Below are 10,819 nucleotides of genomic sequence, written 5' to 3' on the forward strand. Positions count from 1 at the left end.
GATGAAGTATTGGGAACCCACTTGACCAAGGCTTGAGGTGCTTATTCAAATGAATCAATCTCTCCTTGAAGTTTTTGCCTTTTATCTTGTGGTCTTGTGGTGGAAGATCATCTTGAGTTTGTGTTCCCTCAAAAGAAGTGGGGTCATACTTCTCTTGTTGAGGAACAAACTTCATCTTGTGGTATTTATCTTCCTCCCACTCAACTCCATTGTCATTGAACTTTCCTTTGAAACCAATACCTTGATTCTTCTGCTGTCTTCCTTGCTTACGTACACAATTTCCTCAAATTGCTTACTCCTAGCAAGACTCTTGTAAACACCTTTCTCTATAATTCCCTTCAATAAACTATTTTCTTGCTCAAGTGTAACTTGGATAAGATAATCATTAGTGGAATCAAGAGAACTACTATAAGCAACAATATTGGATTTAACATTGTTATTGTTACTACTAGAAGAACATTTCTTACTCTTGTTACTAGCTTGAGATGATTTAAGTTGTGGCATATAAGTAGACAAGAGGAGATTTTTGGCAATATAAGAGGAACTCTTCTTTCGAAGATCATCATTTAGTGCTTTTATAAACTCATGCTCTTACCCTAAATTTAGCTTCTTGAAGCGTATCTTCTCATGAGTTCTTAGAAGCTCTATATGATCTTCTTGAGTTGTTTCATGAGCTAACTTAAGAGTTTTTAGTTCTTTAGTTAGACACTCAATCTCCTTCTTAGAATTGTCATTATTTTCATCTTGACTATCATGATTGCTAGCAAGTTCATTATAGCTCATGTTACTAGTTTTATCAACAAGCAGATCATCATCACCTGACAAATCATCCTCATCACTATTGAAATCAAGATACTCGGGGTGTGATACCTTGGGTCCATTAGCCATGAAGCATCTTCCAATTCCTTCACTTGGTGAATCAAATATGTCATGGGAGTTGGATGATTCTAGAGCAAGTACGGCAACACCTTCATCTTGAGTATAGTCGGAGTCAAAGTGATAACTTCTATCAAAGTGGGTGTCGGAGTCGGAGCCGAAAACCCATTCACCAACATGACATTGATGTCTTCTTCTTGTATAGCTCTTTGATGACTTGTCCTTCCTTTCTGAATCCTTGCTTCTTCCAGAGGATCTTTGTTCATAACGATAATCTCTACTCCTTCTCTCTCTATGAGGTGATTCATCTTTTTTACTCCTTCTAGGTGAGTCTTCTCTTTTCTTGTACACTCATTGGAATAGTGTATGGGTCTTCCACAATTGTAGAAAATTCGATCATGACTAGAAGATCTCTTCTCATTGTAGGAACTTGAGTTTGAGCTTCTATCTTTGCCTCTATTCTTGTAGAATTTGTTGACGTTATTCACCATTAGACTTATTTATTCATTGGATACTAGCTTGTAACTTGAATTTGTAGGAGATTCACTTGAAGCTTTGTATGCACCACTTGACTTATTATGGAGATCCTCCTTATCCTTGAGTGACACCTCATGAGCAACAATCCTTACAATGACCTCCGCGGGCTTGAGGTCTTTGTAATTGGGCATCATTTGGATCAAAGTCCACACGGTATCATATTTTCCATCCAATGCTCTAAGGATCTTCTTGATGATGAACTTGTCGGCCATATCTTCACTTCCTAAGTCGGCAATCTCATTTGTGATGAGAGCAAGCCTAGAGTACAATTCATCAACTCCTTCACCATGCTTCATCTTGAACTTGTCAAGTTTACTTTGAAGCACATCCAACTTGGATTCCTTGATGAATTATGTACCTTCGTGCATATCAACCAAAGTATCCCGCATTTCCTTTGTATTCTCGAGGCGGCTAATCTTGTTGAACTCCTTGGGGCAAAAATCATTGAAGAGAATGTCACAATCTTGAGCATTGTATTGCAACATCTTCAATTCTTCTGTGGTTGCTTCATGATCCGTTTCTCTACCATCTTCAAACAATTCACCTTCAAAGCTGATACGTCTCCAACGTATCTATAATTTATGAAGTATTCATGCTATTATATTATCCATCTAGGATGTTTTATATGCATTTATATGCTATTTTATATGATTTTTGGGACTAACCTATTAACCTAGAGCCCAGTGCTAGTTTCTGTTTTCTCCTTGTTTTTGAGTTTTACAGAAAAGGAATACCAAACGGAGTCCAATTGATGTGCCAATTTTTGATGAATTTTTATGGACCAAAAGAAGCCTCGGGGGTGCAAGAGTTGGGCCAGAAGGGTCCCGGGCTGCCCACAAGGGTGGGGGCGCGCCCCAGGGGGTGGGCGCACCCCCCTGCCTCATGGACAGCCCGGAGAACCCCCCCCCCCTGATGTGAAACTTACGCCAAAAATTCCTATAAATACAGAAACTTCCAGAAATAAACCTAGATCGGGAGTTCCGCCGCCGCAAGCCTCTGTAGCCACGAGAAATCAATCTAGGCCCTCTCTGGCACCCTGCCGGAGGGGGCCATCATCACCGGAGGCCATGGAGGAGGATCCCGGGGGGGCATCATCGCCATGAAGGCCAAGAATCAGAGGGAGAACCTCTCCCCATCTAGGGGGAAGGCCATGGAGGAGGAAGCATAGGGGGAGAACCTCTCCTCCTCTCTCTCGGTGGTGCCGAAGTGCCATCGGGAGGGGAATCATTGCTGCGGTGATCGTCTTCATCAACATCACCATCATCATCTCTTTTACGCAGTCCACACTCCCGCACCCCGCTGTAATCCCTACTTGAACATGGTGCTTTATGCTACATATTATGATCCAATGATGTGTTTCCATCCTATGATGTTTTGAGTAGATATCTTTTGTCTTTGGGTTGATTGATGATCTAGATTGGTACGAGTTGTATGTTTTATTTTGGTGCTATCCTATTGTGCCCTCTGTGTCGCGCAAGCGTGAGGGATTCCTGCTGTAGGGTGTTGCAATACGTTCATGATTCTCTTATAGTGGGTTGCTTGAGTGACAGAAGCATAAACCCGAGTAAGGGGGTTGTGGCGTATGGGATAAAGGGGACTTGATGCTTTAATGCTATGGTTGGGTTTTACCTTAATGATCTTTAGTAGTTGCGGATGCTTGCTAGAGTTCCAATCATAAGTGCATATGATACAAGAAGAGAAAGTATGTTAGCTTATGCCTCTCCCTCATATGAAATTGCAATGACGACTACCGGTCTTGTTAACAATTGCCTAGGATAATTCCGCACACCGATCCATCATTATTCCACACTCGATATTTATATTATTTAGTAATATATTCTAACTGTATGATAACACCAACTACTTTTATAATTTATCTCTCCGATATCATGCAAAGTTATCCTCTTCATACCCACAACATAGTTTTATTTCTCGTATCTAGTTGGAAGCAAACGTTCGGTGTACGTAGAGTCGTATCAGTGGCAGATAGTACTTGAGAGAATATTGATCTTACCTTTAGCTCCTTGTGGGTTCGACACTTCATACTTATCACTTCCACATTTGGAAATTGCTACGATGATTCCTTGCACTTGAGGATTATCAAGCTCTTTTCTGGCGCCGTTGCCGGGGAGCAATAGTGTGGGGTTGATAATCTCGTGTGTGCTTGTTTTCTTTCTTCACTAAGTAGATTTTTTTTCCTTTTTGTTTCTTTTTAGTTGTGGGTGAAACATAAAAAATATATTTAAAGAATGAAAATACCAAAAAAAATTACTTGCCTCTCATGCCTAAAAAAAGTTTTTCAAAAAGAGAAGTGATTGGAATGTTATGCATTGAAGAAGTGAGGGTCGACCTTGAGCACTTGTGTTCATGCTCACGGAAACAATGTAGAATTTTTCATGGAAGTTTCTCTGTAAATAATTATCCCCTTGTATATATCCATTGTATTATAAAATTAATGTGCCAAGCTTTGGTTTTAGGATGTTTAGATTGCTTGTTTACTATGTGCAGAACAAAAACAGAAATTTTGGCTGTAGCGCGTGATTTTACATTTTTTACTGGAAGGTCAAATGGGTCTGAAACTTTTTGAAAATTACTTCCGTACACATTGGTCAAATTTTCATATTTATTTTATAATTTTTGGAGTTACAGAAGTTTACTAAACTTCCAGATTACTACAGTCTGTCCTATTTTTGACAGATTCTGCTTTTCGTGTGTTGTTTGCTTATTTTGATGCATCTATGGCTAGTATGTAGGGGTATGAACCATATAGAAGTTGGAATACAGTAGGTTTAACACCAATATAAATAAAGAGTGAGTTAATTACAGTACCTTAAAGTGGTATTTTTCTTTATTACACTAACGGGCCTCACAAAGTTTTTGTTTAAGTTTTTGTGAATGAAGTGTTCGAAGAACGAGGAGTTACCGATGTGAGAAGAATAAAGAGAGGCAATAGTTCAAGCTTGGGGATGCCCAAGGCACCCCAAGTAAATATTTCAAAGGATACTCAAGCATCTAAGCTTGGGGATTCCCCGATTGGCATCCCATCTTTCTTCTTCAACAAATATCGATATACCTCAGTTTTTGTTTTGTTCACATGATTTGTGTCCTTTGTGTTTTTATTTTTCTTTAAGAATCATGCTAGTATGAGATAGCTCTTCATTGATTTATATAATACTTCATGTGCTTCACTTATATCTTTTAAGTATGATCTTATAGAATTGCTCTTTGTGCTTCACTTAAATCATTTGAGTATGGTTTTATAGAATGCTTCGTGTTCTTCACTTATATATTTTTTGAGCTTGGATATTGGTTTGTCTATTAATTGTATAACTATCCATGAACTTCACTTATATCTTTTGGAGTATTAATAATACTATCATCTAAAGTGGGTTTGGAAGAGTATCAACTTTAGGAATTAGTGATCCCACTATTCCGAATGAGAAGAATTTTGCTTATGTGGAGAGTAGAAAAATTTATATGCTTGTAGATCATGAAAAGAATGCTTTATGTGATGGTTATATTGGTGAATTCATTCATGAGGCTACTGAAAATTATTATGATGGAGGAATATATGCTTGTAGGAGTTGCAATAATATCAAGTTTCCTCTCTAAGTGCTTAAAGTTTCGAAGATATACTTCCTTTGCCTTCCTATGCTAGTTGATTCTTGTTCCCTTAAATTGTGTGTCACAAGATCCCTAGGCATAGGAAGTTGGTTAGATTCAATTGTGCTAGTCATATTCTTCATGATGATCTCTTTATGTTTCAATTCTTATCTTTTATGTGAGCACCATTGAAATCATCATGCCTAGCTAAAAGGCATTAAAGAAAAGCACTTGTTGGGAGACAACCCAATGTTTACCCTTACTGTTTTTGTGTGTTTAAATTACTAAGCTACTATAGTAATAATGTTTTATAGATTTCGTTTCAATAAAGTGCCAAGTAAGACCTTTGGGAAGACTTGGGTGAAAGTTAATGTGATCTTGCTGTAAAAAACAGAAACTTTGCGCTCACGAGATTAGCTGCCATTTTTTTACAGAAGAGTGCTTTTGAGTTGATTATTTTTGCAAAAAGATTAATAGACAAATTACTCACGTCCACCAATTTATATAATAATTTCTGGAGTAGCAGAAGTATGGTTGCTGTTCAGATCATTACAGACTGTTCTATTTCTGACAGATTCTGTTTTCATTGCATAGTTTGCTTGTTTTCTAGTTTCTATGGCTTATATTTCTCAATATAAATTGTAGAAATGGTATGGTACAGTAGGCATTGAGTGAGAACAACTATGAACCTTGTCTTTTACAGTACCAAAGTGAATGGTTTACTCTTTATCATACTAACCTATCTCAGGAAGTTCCGTTAACTTTTTTGTGTGATTGAAGTTTTCAAGCTTTGGGTGAGATATCGATATGAGGATAATAAGGAGTGGAAAGACCCTAAGCTTGGGGATGCCCGAGGCACCCCAAGGTAATATTCAAGGAAGACTCAAGCGCTTAAGCTTGGGGATGCCCCGGAAGGCATCCCCTCTTTCGTCTTCAAAACTATCGGTATACCTTACTCGGAGCTATATTTTTATTCCTCACATGATATGTGTTTTGCTTGGAGCGTATTTTCACTTTTACTTGCTGTTTGAATAAAATAATTGGATCTGAAATCTTGAATGAAAAAGATTCTTCCCATGGCTAGTTAATTATTTGACTACTCAGTATTCTTCACTTATATCTTTCGGAGTAGTTTGTCATTTACTCACATGTTTCACGTGTATCCTATGAGTAAATGGTTGAATGAGTTGAATGTCATAAATCTGAATTTATATATGTTTCATATGCTTACCCCGTTGGGAGTAATGACTTCACATCTAATAAGTAGAGGTAGTAAATTTATTGAAGGTTAGCAAGCATTGTATTGGTCACTTGAACAATTCATGAAAGAATAATGAAGGAAGAGAGATTTCACATATAAATATACTATCTTAGACATCTTCTATGATTGTGAGCCCCATTAATTATTTTCAAACCTGATCAAATTAGTTGAAATTGGACAAGGAAGACAACGTAATGAGTTATGCTTGGGTATATTTGTATAGAAGTTATATTGTTATAGATCCTCCAACATGTGGTGCTTGCTTTTTAGAATCCTTTGCTAGCCAAAATATCTGTACTAAGCGGGAATATTGCTTGTGCATCCAAATTCCTTGAACCAAGTTTCTTCCATGAGTGTCCACTATACCTACCTATATGCGGTATTTACCTGTCGTTCCAAGTAAATTTGCATGTGCCAAACTCTAAACCTTCAAATAATAATCTGTTGTATATGCCAGAATCGCTCATGTAGCGACTAGGGGCTGTCAGTATCTTCCATGCTAGGTGGGTTATTCTCACGATGATTGGACTCCGCTCATCATTCACGAGAAAAATGGCTGGTAACTGGGATGCCCAGTCCCATGATCAGAAGATCAAAATCAAATCAAAAATAATTGCAAACAAAACTCCCCCAGGATTGATGTTAGTTGGAGGCACCCGTTGTTTCGGGCAAGCCATGGATTGATGATTGTTGGTGGAGGGGGAATAAAAACTTTACCATTCCATTTGGGAACCGCCTATAATGTATGTAGTATGGAAGATATTGGGAACTATTGGTTGTTATGTTGAAAATGAAAGCATACCTCTCAAAATTATTTATCTATTTCAAAATCGAGCTTTGGCACCTCTGCAAATCCCTGCTTCCCTCCGCAAAGGGCCTATCTTTTACTTTTATGCAAGAGTCAGTAGTATTCCTTCTCGTTCCTACCTACTCTTTAGTTGGCAAGCATCGTGTGTTGGGGAAAGATCTAAGCATATATGGCCATGCAAATATATTTGATCATGAATTATTATTGTTGACAATTATCTATATGATAAGTGAGTTGGGAGGCAAAACACTAAGCCCCTATCTTTATCTATGTTTGATGGATGCTATTTGTTCTAAGAATATGCTTTGAGTGGTAGCAATCATGGAAGACTATATGATAGTTGAGTATGTGGAGTTTGCTAAATCAAAGCTCTGACATAGACCCTTCCTGAAAATAAGATGAATTGTAATTGTTTGATGACTAAGAATGAAGTTTGCTAGTTTTCAAGAAAGTTTATGATCTATACTTTAACATGTGAATAGTTTGTTACTTGATCATGAAAAGTTTTATGAGATGAGCTACTGTTATGACATATAATGATGCTAGAAAAGGTGATTGAAATTATCATTGATCAAACTTGTGCACCTGCTAGCATTCACACTTAATAAATTATTTCTTTTATCATTTACCTACTCGAGGACGAGCAGGAATTAAGCTTGGGGATGCTGATACGTCTCCAACGTATCTATAGTTTATGAAGTATTCATGCTATTATATTATCCATCTAGGATGTTTTATATGCATTTATATGCTATTTTATATGATTTTTGGGACTAACCTGTTAAACTAGAGCACAGTGCCACTTTCTGTTTTCTCCTTGTTTTTTGAGTTTTATAGAAAAGGAATACCAAACGGAGTCCAATTGACGTGCCAATTTTTGATGAATTTGTATGGACCAAAAGAAGCCTCGGGAGTGCAAGAGTTGGGCCAGAAGGGTCCCGGGCTGCCCACAAGGGTGGGGGCGCCCTAGGAGGGTGGGTGCGCCCCCCTGCCTCGTGGACAGCCCGGAGCCCCCCTGACGTGAAATCTACGCCAAAAATTCCTATAAATACAGTAACTTCCAGAAATAAACCTAGATTGGGAGTTCCGCCGCCGCAAGCCTCTGTAGCCACGAGAAATCAATCTAGGCCCTCTCTGGCACCCTGCCGGAGGGGGCCATCATCACCGGAGGCCATGGAGGAGGATCTCGGGGGGGCATCATCACCATGAAGGCCAAGGACCAGAGGGAGAACCTCTCCCTATCTATGGGGGAGGCCATGGAGGAGGAAGCATAAGGGGGAGAACCTCTCCTCCTCTCTCTCGGTGGCGCCGGAGTGCCATCGGGAGGGAAATCATCGTCGCGGCGATCATACTCATCAACATCACCATCATCATCACCATCCTCATCTCTTTTACGCGGTCCACTCTCCCGCACCCCGCTGTAATCCCTACTTGAACATGGTGCTTTATGCTACATATTATGATCCAATGGTGTGTTTCCATCCTATGATGTTTTGAGTAGATATCTTTTGTCTTTGGGTTGATTGATGATCTAGATTGGTACGAGTTGTATGTTTTATTTTGGTGTTGTCCTATTGTGCCCTTCGTGTCGCGCAAGCGTGAGGGATTCCCGTTGTAGGGTGTTGCAATACGTTCATGATTCACTTATAGTGGGTTGCTTGAGTGATAGAAGCATAAATCCGAGTAAGGGGGTTGTGGCGTATGGGATAAAGGGGACTTGATGCTTTAATGGTATGGTTGGGTTTTACCTTAATGATCTTTAGTAGTTGCGGATGCTTGCTAGAGTTCCAATCATAAGTGCATATGATCCAAGAAGAGAAAGTATGTTAGCTTATGCCTCTCCCTCATATGAAATTGCAATGACGACTACCGGTCTTGTTAACAATTGCCTAGGATAATTCCAAGAAGAGAAAGTATGTTAGCTTATGCCTCTCCCTCATATGAAATTGCAATGACGACTACCGGTCTTGTTAACAATTGCCTAGGATAATTCCGCCCACCGATCCATCATTATTCCACACTCATTATTTATATTATTTAGTAATTTATTCTAACTGTATGATAACAACAACTACTTTTATATTTTAGCTCTCCGATATCATGCAAAGTTATCCTCTTCATACCCACAACGTAGTTTTATTTCTCGTATCTAGTTGGAAGCAAACATTCGGTGTACGTAGAGTCGTATCAGTGGCAGATAGGACTTGAGAGAATATTGATCTTACCTTTAGGTCCTTGTGGGTTCGACACTCCATACTTATCACTTCCACCTTTGGAAATTGCTACGATGATTCCTTGCACTTGGGGATTATTAAAAGCCAATACGAACAACAACCCAAATGGTGGGGTTATAACTAAGAATATGCATTTTCATCTTATGCTTCCAACTAGCAAAGTTTGTACCATCAAAATACGGACCTCTACAGTGATAATTACCCTCACTGGACGCCATACTCTCCTAGGTTGTGAAACCAATGCAATGGAGACCAAAGCTCTGATACCACTTGTAGGATCAGAAGTATGTCTAGAGGGGGTGATTAGACTACTCGGCCAAATAAAAATCTATATTTTTCCCAATTTTAGTTGTTGGTAGATTTTAGCAGTTCTAGCAAGTCAAGCATCATCCTACACATGCAATTCTACGAGTATAGCAGTGGAAAGTAAAACATTGCACATGTAAGTAAAGGAGGGGTTTGGAGAAGGCAAACGCAATGGGGACACGAAGATTTTTGGCGTGGTTCCCGTAGGTGGTGCTATCGTACTCCACGTTGATGGAGACTTCAACCCATGAAGGGCAACGGCTACACGAGTTCATGGAGGGCTCCACCCACGAAGGGTCCACGAAGAAGCAACCTTGTCTATTCCACCATGGCCTTCATCCATGAAGGACTAGCCTCACACGGGTCCCCATAGAGTAGGAGATCTCCTTGCCCTTACAAACTCCTTGGTTCAACTCCACATGATCTTGGAAGCTCCCAAGTGACACCTAACCAATCTAGGAGACACCCCTCTCCAAAAGGTAATAGATGTTGTGTTGGTGATGAACTCCTTGCTCTTGTGCTTAAAATGATAAGTCTCCTCAACACTCAAACTCTCTCTCACATATTTGGCTTGGGTAGGAGATGGATTTGAGTGGAAAGCAACTTGAAGAGGCTAGAAATCAAGATTCAAATGGTAGGAATGGAATTTCTTGATCTCAACACATGAGTAGGTGGTTTTGTCTTAGAAAATGAATGGTGGAAGTTGTGTTTCTTTCTAATGGCTCTCTTAGAGAGTAAGTGGTGGTGGAGAGGTATAAATAAGCAACACCAAAAATCAAACCATTACAAGCTTTTGACCAAAATCGGTGGGACCGGAATGATAATCTCGGTGAGACCGACTAATGCAAAAGGCTTGACCGTTAGGCTTTTCGGTGACATCGATTATACCATCTCGATGGAACTGAAGTGCGATGGCAAAGGCAGAGCCGCATTACAGTAATTCCATTTGGTTTCACTCAGTGATTCCAAAATGAAGCAATTTCATCACAGAAACTTGGCACGGCCATCTCGGTGGGACCGAGAGCCATTTCGGTCAGACCAAAATGCTAGGATTTCGGCTGTGGCTGTGAAGGGGTCATCTTGGTGAGTGTGGAATGGAGTGTGTCGGTGGGACAAAAATGATGATTTAGGGTTTCAACATATGTGATAGTGGGAGAGTGATTGAGGGTTTTTGGAGCAATATCCCTGAGCACT

Source organism: Triticum aestivum, chromosome 4B (assembly GCF_018294505.1).
Source record: "Triticum aestivum cultivar Chinese Spring chromosome 4B, IWGSC CS RefSeq v2.1, whole genome shotgun sequence".
NCBI classification, from domain to species: Eukaryota; Viridiplantae; Streptophyta; class Magnoliopsida; order Poales; family Poaceae; genus Triticum; species Triticum aestivum.